The sequence below is a fragment of the Castor canadensis genome, chromosome 10, assembly GCF_047511655.1.
Source record: "Castor canadensis chromosome 10, mCasCan1.hap1v2, whole genome shotgun sequence".
Lineage (NCBI taxonomy): Eukaryota > Metazoa > Chordata > Mammalia > Rodentia > Castoridae > Castor > Castor canadensis.
Window position 1 is genome coordinate 64,585,077 of NC_133395.1, and position 22,896 is coordinate 64,607,972.

General features: G+C 47.6%; 1 pseudogene; it reads left to right on the forward strand.

Moving 5' to 3' along the window:
• The first annotated feature begins 15,174 nt into the window (after window positions 1–15,174).
• LOC141411365 (signal recognition particle 9 kDa protein-like) lies at window positions 15,175–15,438 on the forward strand (annotated as a pseudogene).
• Window positions 15,439–22,896: the final 7,458 nt, after the last annotated feature.

Genomic DNA, 22,896 nt, shown 5'->3' on the forward strand with positions numbered 1-22,896 from the left:
AGGTAATTTGGGGCCAGATCACCTAGTCCCGGGCTTAAGGTCCTTTGAATGATGGGGGGTGGAGCCCCATACAGGATCTCAAAGGGGGTTAGCCCATGGACATAAGAGGAGTTCCAGACTCGGAAGATGGCCAAGGGAAGGAGTGTCACCCAATCACCGCCAGTCTCCAGGGCCAATTTGGCTAAAGTCTCCTTTAGTGTCCTATTCATCCTTTCTACTTGCCCTGAGCTCTGGGGGTTATATTCACAATGTAGTTTCCAATTGGCCCCCATAGCCTGGGCTAGTCCCTGCAGGACTTTACTGATGAAAGCTGGACCGTTATCTGACCCAATTGCCTCAGGCACCCCGTACCTGGGTATGATTTCCTCTAGTAAGGCTTTTGCCATTACCTGACTCGTCTCCCTCTTTGTAGGAAATACCTCCACCCAGCCCGAAAAGGTATCTATGAACACTAGCAAATATTTGTACCCAAACTTTTCTGGTTTTACTTCGGTAAAATCCACTTCCCAGCTTCTTCCCGGGGCCCTCCCCCGTTCCCGAATACCTGTGTGGTGCCCCTCCCTTCGTCCTGGTTTCATAGCTGTACAGCTAGCACATCCTCCACAATTTGATGGACGGCCGCGGTCAGGTTTGGAAATCGGAGTTGTGTAGATGTCAGCAAGTCTAGCAACTTTCTCCGCCTCAAGTGGGTGGACTTATGTAAGTTAGCTAACAGGAATCGGCCAAGTTTCTCGGGCAGGATTAGCTTGCCTTCCAAGTCGCTTCTCCATTCATCCTCCCTTTTTCTAGTGAGGGAGTGGGCTCTCATCCAAGTGAAATCCTCTGAGGAGTACTCTGGTCGGGGAGGTAGTGAAGGGAGCTCAGGGACAAGCACATCTATAGCCGCGACCATGGAGGGACTCACCATTGCTGCTCTCCTAGCTTCTTGATCCACCCTGTTGTTACCGACAGCTTCCAGAGTCTTGGCAGACTGATGGCCTGGGACATACATTACTGCCACTGCCTTCGGTTTTTCCACTGCTATTAATAGATGCTGGACTTCAGCCAGGTTTTTTAAGCCTTTCCCTTCTGCTGTGCGAAATCCCCTTTCACAATAGATGGCTCCGTGGACGTGGATGGTACCGAAAGCATAGCGGCTATCGGTGTAGATATTGACTCGTTTTCCTTTTGCCCTTTCCAGGGCCTCAGCCAAGGCAATTAATTCTGCCTTTTGGGCTGAGGTTCCGGGTGGGAGGGCGCTGCTCCACACCGTGTTTCCTTCTTGGTCGACCACTGCTGCCCCTGCCCTTTGGACTCCATTTTGGACAAAACTGCTTCCATCAGTGTACCAGTTTAATTTATAGCCAGACAGTGGGGTGTCCTTTAGGTCAACCTGTACCTGGGTAACTTCGGAGAGGAACTCCTTGCAGTCATGGACAGGTGTCTGTAGTTCCGGGTTGGGCAACAGGGTGGCAGGGTTCAGAGTTATGGGATCTGTGAAGGTGATCCGAGGGGAATCCAGCAAGAGCCCCTGGTAGTGGGTGAGCCTGGCATTTGTCATCCATTTCCCAGGGGGTTGTTTAAAGACTCCCTCCACCAGGTGAGGGGCCGTGACCCAGAGGGCCTGTCCAAAGGTTAATTTGTCTGCTTCTCTCACTAACATGGCAATGGCCGCTATGATGCGGAGGCAGGGGGGCCATCCTGATGCTACTGCGTCTAATTTCTTGGAAAGATATGCCACAGGTCTCTTCCAGGGACCTAACTGTTGGGCCAGGACTCCTTTGGCTACCCCCTTTTTTTCATCCACAACAGAGTGAACGATTTTGTGGGGTCTGGTAGGGTCAAGGCAGGGGCCTGGAAAAGGGCGGCCTTTAGCTGGTCAAAGGCCCGCTGTTGTTACTCTCCCCACCTCCAATCCGGAGCCTCTTTGGTGGCCTCATATAGGGGTCTGGCTATCTCCGCAAATCCCGGAATCCAGAGTCTACAGAACCCTGCGGAGCCCAGGAACTCTCTCACTCCCCTAGTGGATGTGGGGGGTGGAATAGTCAAAATAGTCTGTTGCATGGTATCAGTCAGCCATCTTGCCCCATCTGCAATCCGATAACCCAGATATGTCACTGACCTTTCACAGATGTGGGTCTTCTTGGCACTCGCCTGATATCCCAGCTCACCTAACTCCGTTAGCAGGTGTTCAGTAGCCTCGCTGCACTCCTCTCGGGTTTCTGCCGCTAACAGTAAGTCATCAACGTACTGTAGTAGAGTGACTCATGGGTGACTCTGGCGAAAGGGCTCCAGGTCCTGGCTCAGGGCCTCGTTAAACAGGGTGGGAGAATTTTTAAATCCTTGTGGCAGTCTGGTCCAAGTGAGCTGTCCAGTCCGGCCCCCATCCTCTTGCCATTCAAATGCAAATAGCGGCTAGCTGATTTTTGACAATGGAATGCTGAAGAAAGCATCTTTCAAATCAAGGGTTGTATACCATACTTGTGAGGGCGGTAAGTGACTGAGCAAGGTATAGGGATTCGGTACAGTGGGATGAATGTCCTCCGCCTGCTCATTTACCTTTCACAGGTCTTGCACAGGCCTATAGTCCCCGCTTCCCGGCTTTTGGACGGGGAGCAGAGGAGTATTCCAGGCGGACCGACAAGGCTGCAGTACTCCTTCCTTTATTAGCCTACGGATATGAGGGGCTATGCCTCTTCAAGCCTCTTTGGGCATAGGATACTGTTTTACCCAAATGGGAAGAGCAGAAGCCTTCAATTGTATGACTAGAGGAGGGAGGTGTTTGGCGAGGCCAATTCCCGCAGTCTCTGCCCAGGCCGTGAGAAACCTTTTTAGCCATTGGGCTATGTCCCCTCCTGGCTCCTGTCGGCTCTCAAACAGTTGATATTCGTCAGCCAATGATAGGGACAGGATGTGTATTGGGCTCCCCTCCCGATCCTTCTTTCTCAATTTCTCCTGGGCCTCCCTGTCTTCCTTTCTCCGCCTTTCCTCCCTTTCTTCTGGCATTTCCCTTGCAGTAAAGACCTTCTCTGCTATCTGTAACATTTCCCTAATGGTTATCTCCCCTAAGTTTTCCTGTTTATTGAGTTTTCTCCTAATGTCTGGAGCTGCCTGATTAATGAATGAGAATACCACAGCAGACCGGTGGATCTCCGCCTCAGGGTCAATAGGGGTGTACTGACGGTATGCCTCATAGAGGCGCTCTAAGAAACCGGCTGGGCTTTCATTTTCCCCTTGGACAACTGCCTTTACCTTTGCAAAGTTGGTGGGCCTCCTAGCGGCCGCTTGGAGACCTGCCATAAGAGTCTGGCGGTAGATTCGGAGACGCTCCCTACCTTCTGCGGTCCCGAAATCCCAATCAGGGCAGCATAGGGGGAAGGCCTCGTCTATGGCCGGTTGGAGGGTTGTGAGTCTCCCGTTGTTCCCCAAGACGTTCTTTCTAGCTTCGTGGAGGATGCGCTCCCGCTCCTCCGTCGTAAAAAGAGTATTGAGCAGCTGGTGACAGTCGTCCCATGTGGGGCAGTGTGTATGCATGACGGGCTCCAGGAGATCTATGAGACACTTAGGGTCTTCTGAAAAGGGTGGGTTCTGCGTCCTCCAGTTATATAGATCACTGGAGTCGAAGGGCCAGTACTGAAACTGTTGCCCCCCTCCTGGTCCTCCTTGGCCTACCGTCCGGACTGGAAATGTGGGGACAGTTTCCTTCCCATGTGTTGATGAGGAGGGCCCATCTTCTCCCTCCCTTTCCCGTACCCCTCGGGGGTGGAGTCTTCGACCCATTCCTCCTCCGGCCATCGGTCCTGTTGAGGAGGATGAGGAAATTTCCTCCTCCGGAGCACTGGCCTGACCAGGGGGAGTCATGTATGGGGGCGGCCGATCTTCCTCTACCCCCGCGAGGGATGGGTAAAGGGGGGAACTCTCCGGTAAGACCGGGGGTGGTAAAGAGGGTGTCCTATTTTGAGGACTGGTCAGGGAGGGAAGGGGAGGTTTCTCTTCCTCTTTTATGACCAAGGCAGGCGTGACTAGGGTTTTAGCCCTGGGAGCCGAACTGGAGGGGTGAGTCAGAAAAGCTGTTAACCAAGGGGGGGGGGTTCCCCGCTAAATCTTCCCAAACCAAAATGTAGGGGGCCTGATCTGGGTGGCCTTGATTGCCTGGTCGGAAAACGACAGCCTTGACCTTAGTATCAGGTCTAGGGAGAGGGAACCTTGAATGGGCCATCCGACTCCGAAGGTGGGCCATTCTGCAGAACAAAGGGTGTCGAACTTACCTTTCTTAATGACCAGACCCACATTTAATGCCCTTTTTTTGACTTCTGGAAAGTGAGAGAGAATCAAAGACTTTGGGGTTGCTTGTCCCTGTCCCATTGTGGGATGAGAAGCAACCACCAGGAGAAATAGAAGAAAAAGGGTGAAAGCAACAATAACTCCACACACACAGAACACTCTCCACCACTCGCTTGGACCGGTCCTTCTCTCACACTGGTGCGCACCCCATTCAAGCTCCTCACCGTCCAATTTGGGTATCAGGCCGAAAGGCGTCCACTTGACGGGTGGTTGGTTGACTAGTTCAATTAGTTCTTCACCTGGCGCCAGGATTCCTGAAATGCTCGAGCCCAAATGAGAGGAAAGCCTCTCCCAGCAGGACCTTGTGGTCCCCTTAATGAGATTCCCAGAATGATTCTCCCCAGGGATTGGCCAAATCCCTGCCGCGGCCCAAACGGGAACAATCATCTACCAATTAGTTCCCTCCAAATGAGAATCTCAGACTCTCCCAATGCCTAGGACTTGGAATCACCTCTGCTTTCTTGTGGATGGTCTGCCTTCTTGAAAAAGGGTATCTCAGTGGAACCTCCAAATGTTAGGGTCTGAGAGTCCTATTCCTCCGAGAGACAGAGAGTCACGCGTGAATGCAATCAACAAAGCAGAGTTTATTGAGCTGGTAAGCCAGGGTCAGGTTCCCACACAGACGCACAGGTCCGATTGGGCAGACAAAACCCCAAGCCTCTTTAGGGAAGATCTTATATAGGCCCCTACCGGCCGTTACAGCAAAAGCCCGCACAGTACATAGCCAATGAGTTTGTAACACCACGTACATTTCCAGCCTATCCATTTAAGAGTACATTACTTCTTAGCCTATAGATTCAAGGGTCAGTATTCACGCACGCGGTTACATTTAGCAAGCAGGCAGGGCACATCTTGCATGTACTTCTAGTCATCTTTCGCAATCTGCTCACATTCCTCACATTCCACCTGCCCCCATTCTGTTTATCTTATCCTGCACGGGGCATCCTGTGCTGGCTTTACTGGTTTCTGCTATGGGGATCTGCTGGGGCAAAGGGCACATCTTTTCATTTGCAGCCATGAAGAAGAATGAAATGTTATCATTCGCTGGTAAATGGATGGAATTGGAGAACATCATTCTGAGTGAGGTTAGCCTGGCCCAAAAGACCAAAAATCGTATGTTCTCCCTCATATGTGGACATTAGATCAAGGGCAAACACAACAAGGGGATTGGACTTTGAGCACATGATAAAAGCGAGAGCACACAAGGGAGGGGTGAGGATAGGTAAGACACCTAAAAAATTAGCTAGCATTTGTTGCCCTTAACGCAGAGAAACTAAAGCAGATACCTTAAAAGCAACTGAGGCCAATAGGAAAAGGGGACCAGGAACTAGAGAAAAGGTTAGATCAAAAAGAATTAACCTAGAAGGCAACATACACGCACAGGAAATTAATGTGAGTCAACTCCCTGTATAGCTATCCTTATCTCAACCAGGAACACTTGTTCCTTCCTATTATTGCCTATACTCTCTCAACAAAATTAGAGATAAGGGCAAAATAGTTTCTGCTGTGTATTGAGGGGGTAGGGGGGAGAGGGAGGGGGCGGAGTTGGGTGGTAAGGGAGGGGGTGGGGGCAGGGGGGAGAAATGATCCAAGCCTTGTATGCACATATGAATAATAAAACAAACAAACAAAAAACAAAACAAAACAAAAAAAAGATTTGGGGGTTCAGGCTAGCAACATTTGCTTTTTTCAAATGGAGATTAAATGGATCACCATCACCTGTGTTGGGAACTGTATGGGAAACACATTGTATTCATCACATCTTTAGAGGTTAAAAGTGTCAGAAACAATTCAAATCATTAAACAGACTGTGGAATTTATTGGTACATGTAACTGGACAGGTACAGAAGTAGCCTTGGGCACAACTGGATTCAGGAACTAAAATAAAGTCATTGGTATTGTACAACTCAACAGCGTATTGTCTCACCAGGTTGGTTTTGTTCTCTCCTCCACAGACGAACTTTCTTTGAGTTACAGGGGAAAGGAACATCAGCACAGGTAAACCAGATTTACATCATCCTAGTTAAAGATGATCCAAGATGGAAGAGAGGACCTACTGGTAGAAATTCAGTAGGAGGGCTCTGATTGGCTGGGTTTGGGTGTCATAGTCATCCCTTGAGCCAATCCCTATGACTGGGATGAGATGATTGTGATTGACTGGGATGGAGTCACACACTCATGCATTCTGCCTGGGAGCAGGGCCCTGTAACTCAAAACCCTGTCCCAGTCCCACTTAGTAAGTTGGAAGGTGGGAAACAGATGGCTGGCAGATGTCTTTGGAAAGGCATGAAAAGACTGAGAATTAATTGGTGAAAGAGCAAACCCAAATGTGTGGATGGAACCTGCAGCCTCTTTAAAGGAAAGGAGTTAGGGTGGGCCTGCCTAGTCCTGGCTGGGGAGGATTGTGGGGGAGAAGCATAGAGCCTAGAGCCAGTGTGGGCTCTGATAGCATGGCCCCCTTCTGCTGCCATCTTGGGGTTGGAAACTGCATCTGCAGGTATTTTTTAAAATCCTTCAGCCATGGGAAGCCATAGTCACTGTAGGATAGGGCTCAGGCTCTGTGAAAGCTGCAGGGACATTGAGACCCATGACCACGGGCTCCAGTCAGATTTGCTCTGTTTTGGGAGAAATGAATTCTGGCTGTTTCTGGATAGCCCTGAAAAGAAAATTCCCCTGTAATGGTAAACATTCTCTCCTCTTTTCAGATTAGAATCCAGGATCCCTAAAACTCAGGATGTCCTCCCCCAAGTTTCTCTGCATAGATGCCTAATCCTTTGCCCTTGAGGCCCAAAGACCTCCTCTCTTTTCTGTGAAGGATGCCTGCTCTAAAAGAGCTCTTTTCTCAGGGAAAACAAGGGTATGCAAAGTTCTATTAGCATTCAGCAAATGCTGGGGCCCCACCCCCACCCCTGGCATAGGAAATCCAATATTCAGCATCTCTCTCCCCAAAGGATCCAGCCCGTGGGAAATCTAACTCAGCATACAAGAAAGCTTCAAAGTGGCTTCTCTTCTTCTCCAATTTCTTCCAGCAGTGCCATGGGAACATGTTGGTGAATAGAAAGGTTTTTAAAGCCTCTAACAAGCACACAGCTCTAGAGAAATGTGTGTGGGAATGTGGGGGAGAGGGACAGAAAGAGAACACAGATAGGAGATTTTTTTAGTCATTAGTGCTATAGCCTGGCACGATGGTGCACACCTGTAATCCCAGTTATTTGGGAGATGGATGCAGGAAGATCTCAAGTTCAAGGCCAGGGGAAAGTTAGCAAGACCCTATCTCAAAAAGAAAGTATAAAACAAAAGGGCTGGGGGCATCACTTAAGTGGTAGAGTGTTTACCTAGCATATACAAGGCCCTGGGTTCTATCCCCAGTACCAAATAATAAAAATAATAATAATATTAATAATAGCAATGTTTTATTCATTCAGAGACTGTTTGAATTTGAGATGAATATATCAGCAGCACATTTCCACTGTTAGGAAAAATGCTGCTCACAAAGAAAGCTCATGAGAAAAGTCTCACATCCAAGAGCAAAGTTTAAGGGCAAGGCTCAAACTGCTAGGCTGGCCAGGGAAAGATGGCGCAGCACAGACTCTGGGCTGGGTGTGGCTTTTATAGAGGAGGGAGCTTGAGGAAGTTAGCGCATGTGTGGTAGTCTCCGGTAGGGGTAGGGTAGGGCTGTTATTGGGAATGACTCCATTTCTCAAGTGAGGCCTGAGGATTAAATGGCCATTGATTTACAAATGGTGACATTATTGTTCTATCATTCCCCTAGTTTTTCTTTAATATTGATGAGGGTAGGGGCTGAGGATCAGGAATTGGAACAAAGCATCGGCCTCTTAGCTGCTTCCTGCTGGCAGGGGGCATTGTATGGAGCAGGATCCTCAGACTCCTGTGGCATGCTGGTGGGGGCCCTCATAGCAGTCCTGTGGATGGTTTTGGAGAGGCTGGTATCCCTGGAGGTACAACTGGTTAAATTTTTGATTAGCAATAGCAGACATGTAGCATGATACAAGGGAGGAAGTTTAAGAATAGGAGAGCAAGAACACAGGCATTAGGATGGGCATTGGCCAGGAGAACCACTGTGAAATGTTGTTCCCTAGAGGATTCCAAGAGTCCTCCAACTCCCTTCTCCATTTTTCTAGTTGTTCCTTGAGAGGTGCCACCACTGGGGGATCCCATTGAGCTTGACAGCAGTGGGTGTTGTGAGAATGACCAGATGAGGGCTGGTCCACCAAAGTCCCAATGGAGAGGGTTGAAGATCCTTTAGGAGAACAAGATCCCCTGGTTTAACAGAAATTGTTATAGGATGGGGCAGGATCTGGTCTGCATGCTCTCTGAGAAGTTCCCTGAGAAGGTTAAAATAAGGTAGATAGTCAGCCAGAGGAGCAGGGTATGTTGGAGGCAAGTTTATTAGAAGGAGCATAAAAAGGTATCTGCTATGGGACTGCATATCTAGGGATCTAGATTCTGCAAAATCCTGTAACTCCCAAGAAAGCTCTAAGCTGCCTTATAGTATGGGGGAGAGGAAAACGGAAGATTAGGTTGATGCACTGATGACTCAGGGAGTGAGTCTGTCCCTTTAAGGCCACACCTAGGTAGGTGACCGTGGGAGGCAAGGGCTGACTGTCAGGATTTAAATATAACACTCTTGGATAAAAGAGAGCTCTAGCTCATTTTTTATATAACTTTGTAAATGTTTGTACCTTGTTTGGATAAAGTATAGACACTACACTGTTGCAAGGTGGTCATTTAAGACACATAAGCAAATATGTAAATGAACTCTGAGTAGTGCTTAAAGCTTGACAAGATTAGCAGAAAACACAAATAATTTCTTTGATAAAATCTTTCCCTATAACAGTGTTCTGTAGATGTTACTCAGAGCATAACAATGTTAAGATAGACTTGTTATTTTATAGACATAGAGGATTTGATTTTAGTTTGACATGACCCTAAAAATCTTTTAGGCAGCTCTTAGATTATACTCAACTTTAAATTTATTACACACCAAAGCTTTTTATTATACACTTTTAAAACTTACTCAGATCTTTATATAACATACTAAACCCTTTGATGGCTTGTCCTTATCCCTCCTATTTGAAACAATCTTTAGGACAAACCTTTCTTTAAAAAATCCTTTCTCATCCAAAAGAAAATTCCTTTTTCCTTTAACTTCTCAAAAAATATATCCACTGCCTACCTATATCCTTTCCAGTTGTTTACTTTGTAACTTGTATTTTAAAATTAACTTTTATAAGAATTTTAAATTTATTATAGGGGCTGGAGAAACTAATTAGTAGCCTTTGTTGTTTTAAGGAATTTATGATTCGCCATAAGGCCTTATTGTCCCTCAGACTTGAGGGGATATTGTTTTGGGTGTGGAAACTGTGAAGGATCTTTGAGTTTTATTTCAATAGGGAGGGCCAGCCTGGCTGCCCTACACTCATCCCATCAGTCCACACTGTGGAATCTATTTGTTCCTGAAGGAGGGGGCAGAAGAGATAGCTGCCTGGGGGGAGGAGAATTTGAGCTTTTAGTTGAGATTGTAAATCCCATCCCAGTAGAGTCACTGGAGTTTCAGGAACTATGAGGAAAGAATGACAGAAGAGGAGGTCTCCCCAAAAGCAGGCCAGAGGCTAGGTAAACTAGTGCTCTAGGGGCTGGCCAGATTTTCCCCAAACAATAACCTTGTCATTGGACCAGGGACTGGGAGAGAAAGGTAAGACAGAGAAATGAGCTCCACTGTCTAGCCGGAAAATTATCTTTTGTTTTTCTGCAATCATGGCCACTCTGAGGCTCCTCAACATCGATGCCAAAGAAGTGGAGTGTGGACAGGGGGCTGGGACCCATCAATCCATAGGAGGTGGCACCCTGCCTTCCATCTGGCTACGGGGGCACTTAGACCTCCAGTGATTACCTTTGCAGAGAGGGCAGGGTCCCGGTTGAGGGTGGAGCTGTCTCCCGGGCTGTCCCCCCTTAAGCATTCTCTGCAGAAATGCCCCTCCTGTCCACCATGGTAGCAAGTTCAGGATGCAGGCCCCAGTCAGGTGGGGACTTCTCTGAGAATAGCAATGAGGTCATGGTGTCTCTTATCTTTTTCTCTCCTGTTAGTAAGGTCCCGGACATACAGACATACATACATAGCTATAAATACAGACATGGCTAGCTGTATTACTTGATCCAATGACTTTTCTCCTTCAGCCACAAACTTTGAGTTCTTTACAAATATCTGGGGCTGACTGCATTAGAAATTTATCTTTGAGGAGAACATCTCTCACCTGTGACTCTGGGTCCACCGTGGTATTCTTTTGGATAGCATCCTTAAGATGCTGCAGAAAGGTAAGGGGATTATCTTCAGAGCATTGCTGTAAAGTAAAGTTGTTATTTCACATTGACATCTGATACTCTGGAGAGCAGGTCTCTGAACTGTTCTGGGCCTCAGTTTCCTCACTTGAAGAATGAGGGATCTGGTCTAGGTTAAACTACTTTCTTCCACTATGAGATGGCTGAAGTGACATTAACGCCACTTATCTTCCTTACCATTTTTTGTTTTTTCTTAGCAATGCTGAGGAATTGAACCCAGGGCCTTGCACATTCTGGGCAGACACTTTCTCACTGAGCTACGTCCTTATCCCCAAATATTGCTTTCTCTTTCCTTTGGCTGTACTGGGGCTTGAACTCAGGACTTTATGCCTGCAAAGTGGCACTCTACTGCTTGAGCCATATCACCAGCCCCTTTTGATGTGGATGTGTCAAGGGGACTGCCTGTGCCCCTGTAGGTAGGCACATTTATTTCCTCGTTTCCAGGTGCCACTAGTATTGGGGCTCATTGTAAATGGTAATCATTTCCAACCTGAGTGGACTGGGCCAGAACCCATTGCTTTTCTAATGAGGAAAGAGTCTGGTCTAGTAGAAGCATAATATCCTTTCATGCCAATTGAAAGGTTTGGATCACAGAGATAAAGGCTTGAATGTATTGGTCAGGTGCATCAGTATAGCTGTCCAGATGTTTTTTAATTTCCCTTAGATCTGATAGCTGGAAAGGGACATAGACTTGCCCTCTTCCTACCATTACCTAGTGAAGGAGGAAGCACCCATTAGGAAGTTCTGAATATTAGGGTGACTTAGAAGGTAGGGCAGAGGGTGGAGCAGTAGGGCTGGGCCTTGTCATTGATAAGGGGCTTTTTTGGTCCTCCTTTCCATGTTTATCCTGTGGCTTACAAAGAATGACCAGCGTTAGAGTATCTAAGTAGCAATTGTGGAGCCAATCTGAGATGAAAGAAAATTTGTATAGGGGATCTCAGTTCACTTTTTTTCCTTTTATAGAAAAGGTCTAATTGGAGTATGGTATTGTAATTTAAGGAACACCGTGAAGGCCACTTCTTTTGGTCACCCAAGGCATACTGAGGCCAGGCCTCAGTACAAAGCTTCCAACATCTACCAGCCAGAAGACTGGAAGGTGCAGGTCCCATCTGGAAAGAACAAAATGCTAGGATCCTGTCTTTAGCTAACAGCAGGAAGCCTCTTTAATAAAGGCTACCTTTTTAACAAAGGAATAAATTGTCTGTAAAGTTAGAGAAGGGCATTCAGAGGGCATCCTGGGGCCAATAACAGTATAATATGGGACAACTAGTGTTAATATTTGGAGGGAAAAATTTATGCTGAGGCTGAAAGTATAGAAAATTTTAAATGAGAAGTTTAGAGACCACAGTGATGTCCATTTTGCTATTTTTGGAACTATAACCTTGAGCCTACAATTAATTGGCTTAAAAGAGCTGGGTCCAGCGCCCCGAGGTGTGAGGTGGGGCTGGGAGCAGGGCATGCTCAAGGCACCGACCCCCTCCACACACACCCTGGACAAGCAATCCTGACTGCCTAACTGCCTAGGCCTGATCCTGCGGCCCCTCTCCCCTTCCTGTGTACTCTGCATGCATTTATTCTATGGGAAGTGGCGGCGGGCCACAGCCACTGCTGTGTGCGGCTGGCGGCCTAGGATGTGTGTTGGGTCCTCTCTATGGATTCTGTTAGCTATGGCAGGTGTTCCCTCTGTGCCCAGGGGCCGGTATCCCTGTGCATGAGTGCCCCATTTGCTTTCCCTCCTCCCCTTGTGGGGGCAGAATTAGAATGTGAGTGTGGCAGCCGCAGTTTTTTTTTTTTTTTTTTAAGCGCTTTTGCCTCACTGGTGCCTAGCAGCTGATTTAAAGTTACTTTAGACCGAGAGGCCTGGAAACTAGTTGGAATAACTTAAGTCATAAGGTACTATGCTACAAGTTTTTCATGGGAGGCAGGGTCCCAGTAAGCCCAGGGAGGGGAAGGCAGACAGAGACAAAGGACATGCGGTGAGACCATGGAGGAAGCAGAAAAGGTGTCCTGACATCTTAGGTAAGGGAGGGGAAGGCAGAGCCTGGAGGCATGACACACGCCTGAGGGATCAGCCATCACCTGTGCCTCTAGGTCGCTCCCATTCACTGGTACTGGAACACTTTCAGCAACACAAAACCTCCACTCTCCGGTCACTGTCTCAGACAAAAGGGGCATTAGACAGGGGGGAAAAGAGAAGCAGTCATTAGATGCCATAATCAAACAGGACTCTGCCAATGTAGTATGAGGCATACCTGAATAAGCCCCAGGCTTGGTCTCAGCCCATAGGGAGGGAGCATGAGCTCCTCCAGAGCCGGAATCACCTTGAGGCCAGAGTTGGCAAGGAGTAGCTTGACACCATGACAGGAAAGTCCCTCAGGAAGATAGGAAGAGACAGGCAGGGTAAGCAGTGCAAGAAGTCTGCTTATGTAGGGAAGGAGGAGGTTTGGGAGAGGATTTGGTTGTTTTAGAAGCTGGTTTAGAGGCTAATAGAACCTGCACAGGGGAACAGGAAGTACAGAGGGAGGGTTTGGTGCAGAGATAGGAAAAGGATTGGACGTAGGCTATTTCCATTCACCAGTGAGCTCACAGAAATTGTATAAATCCCTTAAAATATTGGGATTAAAAATGCCATTAAGTGGCCATTTGTTGGCATTGTCTAATGGATATTGGGGCCATGCCTGACTACAGAGAAAAATGAGCTCTTGGGGCTTAAGATCAGGCGTTAGGCAAAGGGGACCAAAGTTGGCCAGAAGACATTCCAATGGGGAGTCTGAAGGAATTTGGGATGGTCCAATCTCCAAAGTGAGGCCTGAATTGAGGAAAGGATATGACAGGCATCCCTGAAATATCGGTTCCTCAGGAGAGAGTAGATGTGGAACACCTGGGAGGGACGTCTCCATCATGGGGGCCCACAGTCCTAGGGGACCCAGTCCCCAGGGACAAGAGCAAGCTGAGACTTAGCACTAGGATTTTGAGGAAATGAGAAAGAGATCACGGTTCTGCGTGTGAGGAGGACTCACTGAGAGAGGACCTTGAGGGAGGATTGGCCGGTGATGGATAGTGATTAGAGGTGCGCTGGGGTGGAGGAACTTCCCCATGAGCAGTGAGGGAACAGCGTTTTCTAGGATCAGGGGTCCTGGTAAAGCAGCTCAGATCCCAGAGGAAGGAAATGGGAGTTTAAAGAGGGAGAGAGCGAGAGAGCGGGATGGGGTGGGGAAGGCTGGGAGAGCAAGGTCAGTGCCAGGGGAAAACCCTGATCTGAGTCACGGCACCAAAATGTTAGGAAAAACCCTGCTCACAAAGAAAGCTCACAAGAAAAGTCTCACATCCAAGAGCAAAGTTTAATGGCAGGCTCGAACTGCCAGGCTGGCCAGGGAAAGATGGTGCAGCACAGACTCTGGGCTGGGCATGGCTTTTATAGAAGAGGGAGCTTGAGGAAGTTAGTGCGTGCGTGGTAGTCTCTGGTAGGGGTGGGGCTGTCTTAAAGTGTGGGAATTTCTGTTTAAGGCGGGGCTGTTATTGGGAATGTGTCCATTTCTCAAGTGAAGCTTGAGGATAAAATGGCTGCCGATTTACAGAATGGCGACATTATGGTTTTATCATCCACGAGAGAGAGCCCTCCCACCACCTGGTTAAAATGCGCACAGCAGGTCCATAGTCTGCACTGCCACTGCCCTGTGGGGAAGGTTGTTCTCTGAAAAGCTGTGGTGCAGCTGTCCTACACCTTACCCATCTGGATGCCCCGAGAGGAGGATGCCATGGATCTCAAGCACACCCTGCTGAGGCCGTCAAAAAGGCTCATCTCTTCCCAAGGGACACCCTGCACTGGCCTTCTTACTCTACAGTGTCTCCAGAACCCTCTGGGCACTTCAGGCTGAGAATTAATGCCTGTCAGAAGTGTGGCCCCCTTCAGGCCTCACGCAGGCCTGACCGGCATGAGAACCCTGGTCTCAGCTGGAAGTGTGTATCAGAACCATCCAGAGAACTCACACACACCCAGGCAACTGGGCCTGGTCCCAGACATACTAAATCTTAGCCCCTGGGGCAGGACCCAAGTAGATTCGTAGTTTTGAAACCCCACAGGAGATTTTGATGAGCACCTTGATAGGAGTCAGTCTGCCACCAGTCAGCTGCCACAGTCCCAAGGATGTTAGCAAAAGACTCCTGGGTCAGAGACGAAAGACTTGTTACTCATACAAACACATAAGCTTCAAGTTCAAGTTGGTTACTTTTGTTCCTCAAGTGCCACAGGGTGACGCAGAGGATACTGAGCAGAGTGGGTTGTCACACTAGAGGAAGCCCAAAGCTAAGGAACCCAAGTCTTTTAAAAGGTCTACGAGCACATCTGCCCTCTGCCTGGAGGGAATGTTATTTCTGTCTTCCAAGGGGATTTGCTTTATAATTGTCCTAAAAAAAGGTATCTGAAAGTGGGGATGATCACCATCTTGGGTCAGTGGCCTGGCCTCTTGTTGCTCTTCCACACCTACCAGGATGCTGCAATACCAGACCCTGGAGGAAGTCAGCCTCATGGTCGAAAAACTCTACCTTACTGACCCTGTAAAGGCACCTGTGGTTCTGAAACACAGGGATGCTGATGGGAATTTATGCATTAAGGTAACAGATGATTCTGTTTGTTTGGTGTAGAGAACAGAACAACCTCTAGATGTAAAGAAGATTGAGAAATTCCATAGTCAACTAATGCACCTGGTGGTAGCCACAGAACCCCAGGGTATTACCATGGTGGGAACGCACTGAATGGTTGGACACGAAGACTCAGACTGTCGTGTTTAAGAAGTAAATATCTTGCATTTCCATAAGTGCTGGGTCAGAGCTAAGAGAGCTATTCAAAAGCTGAGAGAGGTTGTTTCTTCTACTTTCCTCCTAGAAGTGTTTGCTTTCAGGAGTTAGGAATGCTAATGCTTTGTTAGAAACCCTTTGTTTGTTTTTGGAAATTGAACAAAATACATTATCTCAGAAACTTTTGGCAGACTTTTGATGTTGAGCAAAATATACAATGACTTCAGGTGAATGTATATCAGTAATTTGAAAATTAAATGTTAAGAAAAGCCGGTTCTTCCTAAAATTTAGTTCATCTGTCTTTAAGAGAAAATTAAACATAACCATTTTTGCAGGATCCTTCTATTTCTTTTTGCAGCATAAAATTTGTGCTATAAAGAACAATAAATACCTGAACTGTGCACTGTGGTGTGCTGGCTATGGAGGTGCAGTTTCAATTGTGAGCAACAAGTTTGTTCTACCTTGCAAGCTTTTTAGATTTGAACTCTAATTTTGAATGTTAGGGATTCGTAGTATCAGCTTGTTGAACAATGACTTAGATCCGGTTTTCAGTGATCAAAAATGAGACACTTGACTGCATGGCCAGAATGAGATCACCCTATGGACTGAAACCACCACACTGCAGAATATTTGCTTTGGATTTCCCACCTGTAGTTTCCCAGAAGGATTAAGGATTATTCCGACTGATCTAAGGCATTAATCACGATTGTCACAACTGTTAGGTGCTCCAGTAAGCCAGAAGTCTGATATTATTTCATGTTGATCCTGTATTTGGAATCTGATTTTACCATCAAAATGTAATGTTCATATGTTGGATTGAGTGAACCGACATTAAAATAGTTTTTGTAGACATTTGTCACGTTAAACATTTTAGCATGGAAAGTTCCATTAGCTGTAAGAATTTTGGCACGTTTCGGAGAAGTTAGCAAGTAAAATAGTACATAAAATGTAGTGATACATTGAGATTCCATTTCACCCCAGTCAGAATGACTATTAAAAACAAACAAACAAAAAACTGACTGACAACAAATGCTGGTGAGGATGTAGGAGAAAAGGAACATTTATACACTGTTGGTGGAAATGGAAATTAGTGTAGTCACTATGGAAATCAGTATGGAGATTTCTCAAAAAGTTAAAAATAGAGCTACCATATGATCTAGCTATACTACTTCTGGTTACAGACCTGAGGGAATCAAAGTCAGCATTCAACAGAGGCACCTGCATACCCATGTTTAGCGCTGCACTATTCACACCTAGGCTGTGGACTCAGCCTAGGTGTCCCATCCACAGATGAAATAGAGTATTATTCAGCAATAAAGAAGTGTGAGGTCATGTCGTTCTCAGGAAAATGGATGGGCCGGAGATCATGTTATGTGAAGTAAGCCAGACTCAAAAAGACAAATATTACATGTTTTCTCTCATATTGCAAAATCTACATTAAAAAAAAATACATGAATGTAGAAGGAGGACTATTTGGGAAGAGGAAAGGGACCAGGGAGAGGAGGTAGGTATACAAGAAAGGGTAATAGAGGGGGGTGAGTATGATCCAAATATGTCATAGGCATGTATGAAAGTGTCACGGGAACCCCATTATTTTATAATTAACATATGATAATAAGGCTGGGCCTATAATTCCAGCTACTTGGGAGGTGGAGATCAGGAGGATCACCATTTGAAGCCAGCCTGGGCAAAAAGTTAGGGAGGCCCCATCTCAATCTATAAGCACGGTGTGGTAGTGATTCCAGCTACATGGGCGGCCACAGGTAGGAGGACTGCTGTCTGAGGGCAGCCCTGGGCAATAACGCAAGACCCTACCTGACATTTATATATATATATATATATATATATATATTTGTATGTGTATGTGTGTGTGTGTATGTGTACAAAATGGAAAAGGAAAGAACAAACAGAAGAAAGATTGAGGAAAAGACAATCTAGACAAAAGCACACCAAACATGTAGGAACACAAGAGAGCCATGGACAATGTCCTTCTAACACAACCCTGGTTAGGAGTCACTGATGTTGCATATATATACAAGTGCTTTTCAGTTTCAAACAACCAGTGAGAAATGAGCTCTTTGTAACAGTGGATGCTTGTCCTGTGGGAGGGCAGTAGGCCAATGCCTTCTGTTATGTTGAGCACTACAAATTCACAAACCCCAAACAAACACCAGATTCACATTTGCAACCACAGGAACACTGTGAGGTTAAATTCAACAATGCACACAAATGTTGGCATCACTGATAATAAATATTAGTTCTCTCTCCTCTTCTACCCTTTGCCTACTTCACAGTCTTGCCTGGAGTTGTCCCGGCCGTACAAAGCCAACAAGAATGGCTTGGATCTATGTCTTTCCTGCTACCAACTGCATTGCTAGAGGGAACCCCTTGGATTCTGTAAATGTGTTCCAGGAGAGGCAACCATCGAACGGCATGAAATACCCAGAGTTTCTGTGGAGAAGTCTCAGGGTCACTTTAGCTTCTGAGATGATGATCTGTCCATGAGAGAGCCTCACCTGAGGTGTAGAACGAGTTTGAAATGGGCCTGGGCTCCCTGCCAGAGCTGGCAGGCACTCTCATGGGATGCCAGGCCTTGAGGTGGTTTGAGGGACAGCAACTCAATGTTGTGCCAGCCCTCCTCTAAAAGCGCACAAAGTCCCTGCAGCTTCTGTGCCAGTTACCAGATGACCTTCGAGGCTGGGGAGCAACTGTGGGAAGGAAGTGACACCCTCTCCACTTGCTAGCAAGGACAAACAAGCTGTGACTCTTCCTGGCATTGTGATCAATTCAGAGAGGCCTTGGCAGTATTCTGGAGCCAAGTCCTCTGTGGGAGGTCATTTTCAGGGGGGTCACAACAACTCTCCCATCCTGCACGGTTAAAAGTTCCCTCCTTTCATCAAGGGTGGGGAATTGGAGCCAGGCGCCCAAAGTCCCAGCTACTCGGGAGGCTGAGGAAGGAGGATGATCATTTGAGCCCAGGAATTGGAGACCAGCCTGGGCAATATATTGAAACCCTGCCTCAAAAGAAAAAGAGTGGGATTGGGGGTGGCTCTAATGCTTTGCTTGCTGACCTGGGGGATGGCCTTCCCAGTGTTCGCCTGTTCCTAGGGACAGGAATACCTTGCCCTTCAACTTACCTTTTCTGTGCAAACCAACCATCCCACACCCAGCTGCCTCCTTTCTTTCTTTCTCTTTTCTTTCTTTCTTCTTTCTTTCTTTTCTTTCCTTCCTTCCTTCCTTCCTTCCTTTCCCTCTCTCTGTTCTTGCCTCCCTCTCTTCCTTCCTTCCTTCCTTTCCTCCCCCTCCTCCTCCCTCTTCCTCTTCTCTCTCCCTCTCCCCTCCACCCCTTTCTCGGATGGAGCCCAGGACCTCCCATGTGCTTGCCTGCTAGGCAATCACATTCTCAGCAAGCTACACCTCCAGCCCAACTGCTTCCTCTATCAGCCTTCTGCTAGCTTGATGCTCTCTACCTGACCAAGGAGCAGACAACTAGGACAACCCTGGCACCCCAAGTCTGCTGCAGTTATTCAAATTAGCTCACCCCAAACCTGATCACCTTACCTCACCTATTCCTCCCCATGGCAACCACATTAAAGACTCCTGCCTGTGCTCTCCCCTCGCTGCTTATGGTCTCCTGGCTGACCCTTCTGCTCCCACCGGTGGCCTTGTGACATAGCATGTCCCCTTCTGGATCTGTGAGTAACAAATTAGCTTTTCGATGCTGTTGTCTCCCGATCCACTGGTCTCATCTCACCTGGATCACAATAAAATCTATGTTTTAAAACAATACTGCAGCCTGGTGCTGGGGGCTCACGCCTGTAATCCTAGCTACTTAGGAAGCCAAGATCAGGAAGATCAAGAATCTAGGCCAGCCCAGGCAAATAGTTCTCGAGACCTCTTTTCCAAAATAACCAGAGCAAAATGGACTGGAGGTGTGGCTCAAGTGATAGGGTGCCTGCTTTGTGAGTGTGAAACCCTGAGTTTAAACCCCAGTCCCAGAAAAAAATAAAGAAAGAAACTACATGGAGAAAAATGCCCAGGTAACGCAGCCTCACAATTTTGCCCTTCTCCAGGCTGACCCCTCAGCCAATATAGCCACGTGAGTGACCCCAGGTGGGACCAGCAGAAGACCCTCCCAGCTGACAAAATCAGAAGGAATCAGTGTTTTAAGTATCTAAGTTTGGGATCGTTTTGTAGCAGAAGCTAACTGAAACACCCACCACCATACTACTTCGGTGTTCCAGCGTTTGTCATCAGAAATCATTGGTTTCGGTGTTTGACTGAGATTTCCCCATGGTAAATCCTGAGAGGTAGCACTATAGATTAAATAGATTAATAGATTAAATGCATGTCTCCTCAGTAACTCCTTTGATTTACTGAGGAGACACTTATAGGACTTACTCCTGCCCGATGAGGGAGTCGAGTTTTCTAGATAAATCCCTTCAGGAGAGGGCATCTCCCAGGAACCTAACAGGACGCCCAGCAATTCCAAGCACAACTGAGGCCTCATCTCCAGAAGTCCCAAACGCTTGGACATTTGCCTCACCGTGAGCGCTCCTCTGCCTGTGCATCTGTACTTTTGGGTCCCTTGCTCCACTTCTGAGACCTTGTGACTCCTGCAACTCGGGGGATGTACTGCCCTGCACTGTGTTGTCATTGTCCCCTTTGTGTGCGCTTCTCCTTTCCCCAGGCAGGGGCTCATGCCTTCAGGAGCAGAATCACCCAGCGAAAGAGCCTCCACCTGCTACTGGGCTATAAGTATTTCTGCTCAGTTAGTTTCTACAGCCCCATTTTCTTCACTAAGCACCAGTTTGCTGCTCTGAAGTCTGAGCCTGCACTGGCCTGAGAGCGGGTGCTTGCATGAAACATGAGCACACCACACTGTCCCCCTGCCCAAAGCTCCGTGGCTGCTCAGTTGGCCCAGCATTACAGCTGCTGGTCCTCTGGCTTTTTATTTTGTTCTTCGGTGGTACTAGTGCTAGAACTCAGGGCCTCACGCTTGCTAGGGCAGGTGCTCTACCACCTGAGCCATTCTGCCAGCCCTTTTTTGTGAAGGGTTTTTCGAGATCAGGTCTCATGAACTACTAACCCAGACTGGCTTTGAACCACAGTCCTCCTGATCTAACTAGAGTAACTAGAATTACAGGTGTGCTCCTCCCGTGCCAGGCTGGCTGTAGTTCTTTCTCTTCTTCTTCTCCAGTTCCCCAACTCCCAGGCTGCCTGGGCTTTCCCTGAACACAAGCACCCCACTGCCTCAGGGCTTTTCATTCACACTTGGCTCTGCCTGGAGATATTCACAAGGCTTACTGTCTCAAGTGTTTTTGCTCAAATGTCACCAGAGATGAGGCTCCCCATCCCACTCATTGCTACACTCTCTTGTCTCCTTTCCTTCCTTTTCTCCATTGCCATTCATACCATAGATTTACTTGTTTGTAGTGGTTGTCAGCTCCCACATCAGTACATAAAGGTCCAAAGAGGCAGAGATTCCATTGTGCTAGCTGCCTGTTCCCACACCCTAGGACATGGTGTGATCCACTATTCATTAACACTGATATGTGAATGAATACCTGAGAGGAGGCAGGGCTCCTGGTACCCGAATTTTCTCACTCATGCTTGCTTTTGTTTTTGAGACAGGGTCTTCCTATGTAACCCAGGATGAACTGCAACTCACAGTCCTGCCTCTGCCTCCTGTGTGCTGGGATTATAGGCATGCACTACTATGCCCAGCATCACACTTGGCTCTTTGCACTGCTACTTGTGGCTACTCAGAAAAGAGCCTTCTCTGTGTTGTAGGGTGCCAGTATCATGGTCTGCACATCCAGGATGCCCTCAACAGAGCTGCCAGCTGGTGATTCACTCCCAGAAGAGAGGATCTTTTAGTAATGGAAGTGGAGAGACCGGGAAGAGGGTTTATACACACCACAGGGCTGCACTTTTCAAAAAGTTGCTTTCAACTTCTTTCTCCAAAGCTTCCCTGTAGACATGCTCCACTCACTTCTCTAGGACCTTTCTAAGGTCTTCTGTCCCCCTAGGCCCAGTGGGTGCCACTCCATGTGCCCCAGAGCTGCCTGCCTTCCTCCCTAGCACTGGCTTGTGAGCGAGTCAAGGGCAAGGACGGTACCCCGAGTGTCCAGTGCAGCCCTGGCATACAGTTTACGTCTAATGGATGCTCCTCAAATGGACAAATGACTAAATGAAGGAATGAGGAGTACTGTGGAATCTGTGACGTCAGACCGATGGAGTGGCTGTAGGAGGGAGCACGGAGCTGTAGAATTCACTCCTGAGGACACACAGTACTAAGCGGGTGTTCGTGAAACAAAGCTTTCCAAGGAAAGGACCCTCACCGCCTCCCCTCCTCCTCTGCCCGGGAGCCTGTTGATTCAGGCACCGCATTAACTAGCCGGGTGGGCCTTTGCATTTGAGGGCCGGTGCTCTTCCTGTCCGGGAGCTGCTGCTGTGCGCAGAACACAGCAGAGGCCACGGGGTTTAGGATGAGAGCTTCTCCACCCTTGGATTCTCCCCTCCCACCAAGGGGCAGAGCCACGAGCTCACCCCAATGCCAAAATAACCCTAATGAGATGCATTAAATCCTAAACAAACCACCAAGGAGCTGGGGGGGAAGCAGTTTGTTTTTACCTGTGGCATTTTGAAATTTACCAGTAGTTTAAAAAAAAAAAAGTCTTGGTACCAAAGAAATGGGAGGGGTGCTCCCCCAAGGGGCACTTCATGTGAATGACTCTATTGAGACTGTATTTATATTGTCTCCTGGCCCTCTCAGCGGTGACAACATGTGCTTAGTGAGCTGTTCCCTGGTGAGCAGGCCCTATGTTCCTCTTTTTTCTGGATTTGCAGGGCAGCTTGAAAATAACCAAACCAGGCCAGCCTGCCCCTGGATGTGAGATCCTGCAGAGCCTGGGGTAGGACCACATGAGTCTGCAGCCATTATGGCACATGTCTTTTTGGAGATGTTAATGATCAGGAAGTCCCCAGAGGATCAGGACAAGTAGGTGACACACTCTGTCCCTAGTCATTAGCATTTCCTTCTGGGAAAAGTGTCTGCAAGACAAACATCTGAAGGCCCTAGGAAAAAATACTGCCACATATGCTCTAAAGATGACAACATTGCCAGGCGTGGTAGTACAAGCCTATAATCCTGGCTACATTGGAGCCTGAGATCAGGAGGATGGTGGTTGGAGGCCAATCCGGATAAACAGTTTGTGAGACCCCATTTCCAAAATAACCAGAGCAAAATGGACTCATGATGTGCCTCAAGTGGTAGAACGCCTGCTTTGCATGAAGTCCTGAGTTCAAATCCCAGTCCCACCAAAAACCCCCAAAATCTGTACATCCACAACACCTGAGGGTCTCTTCTTTCTAAACTAACAGCAGCAAGTTGGTGGGGATATGAGGCTGCCA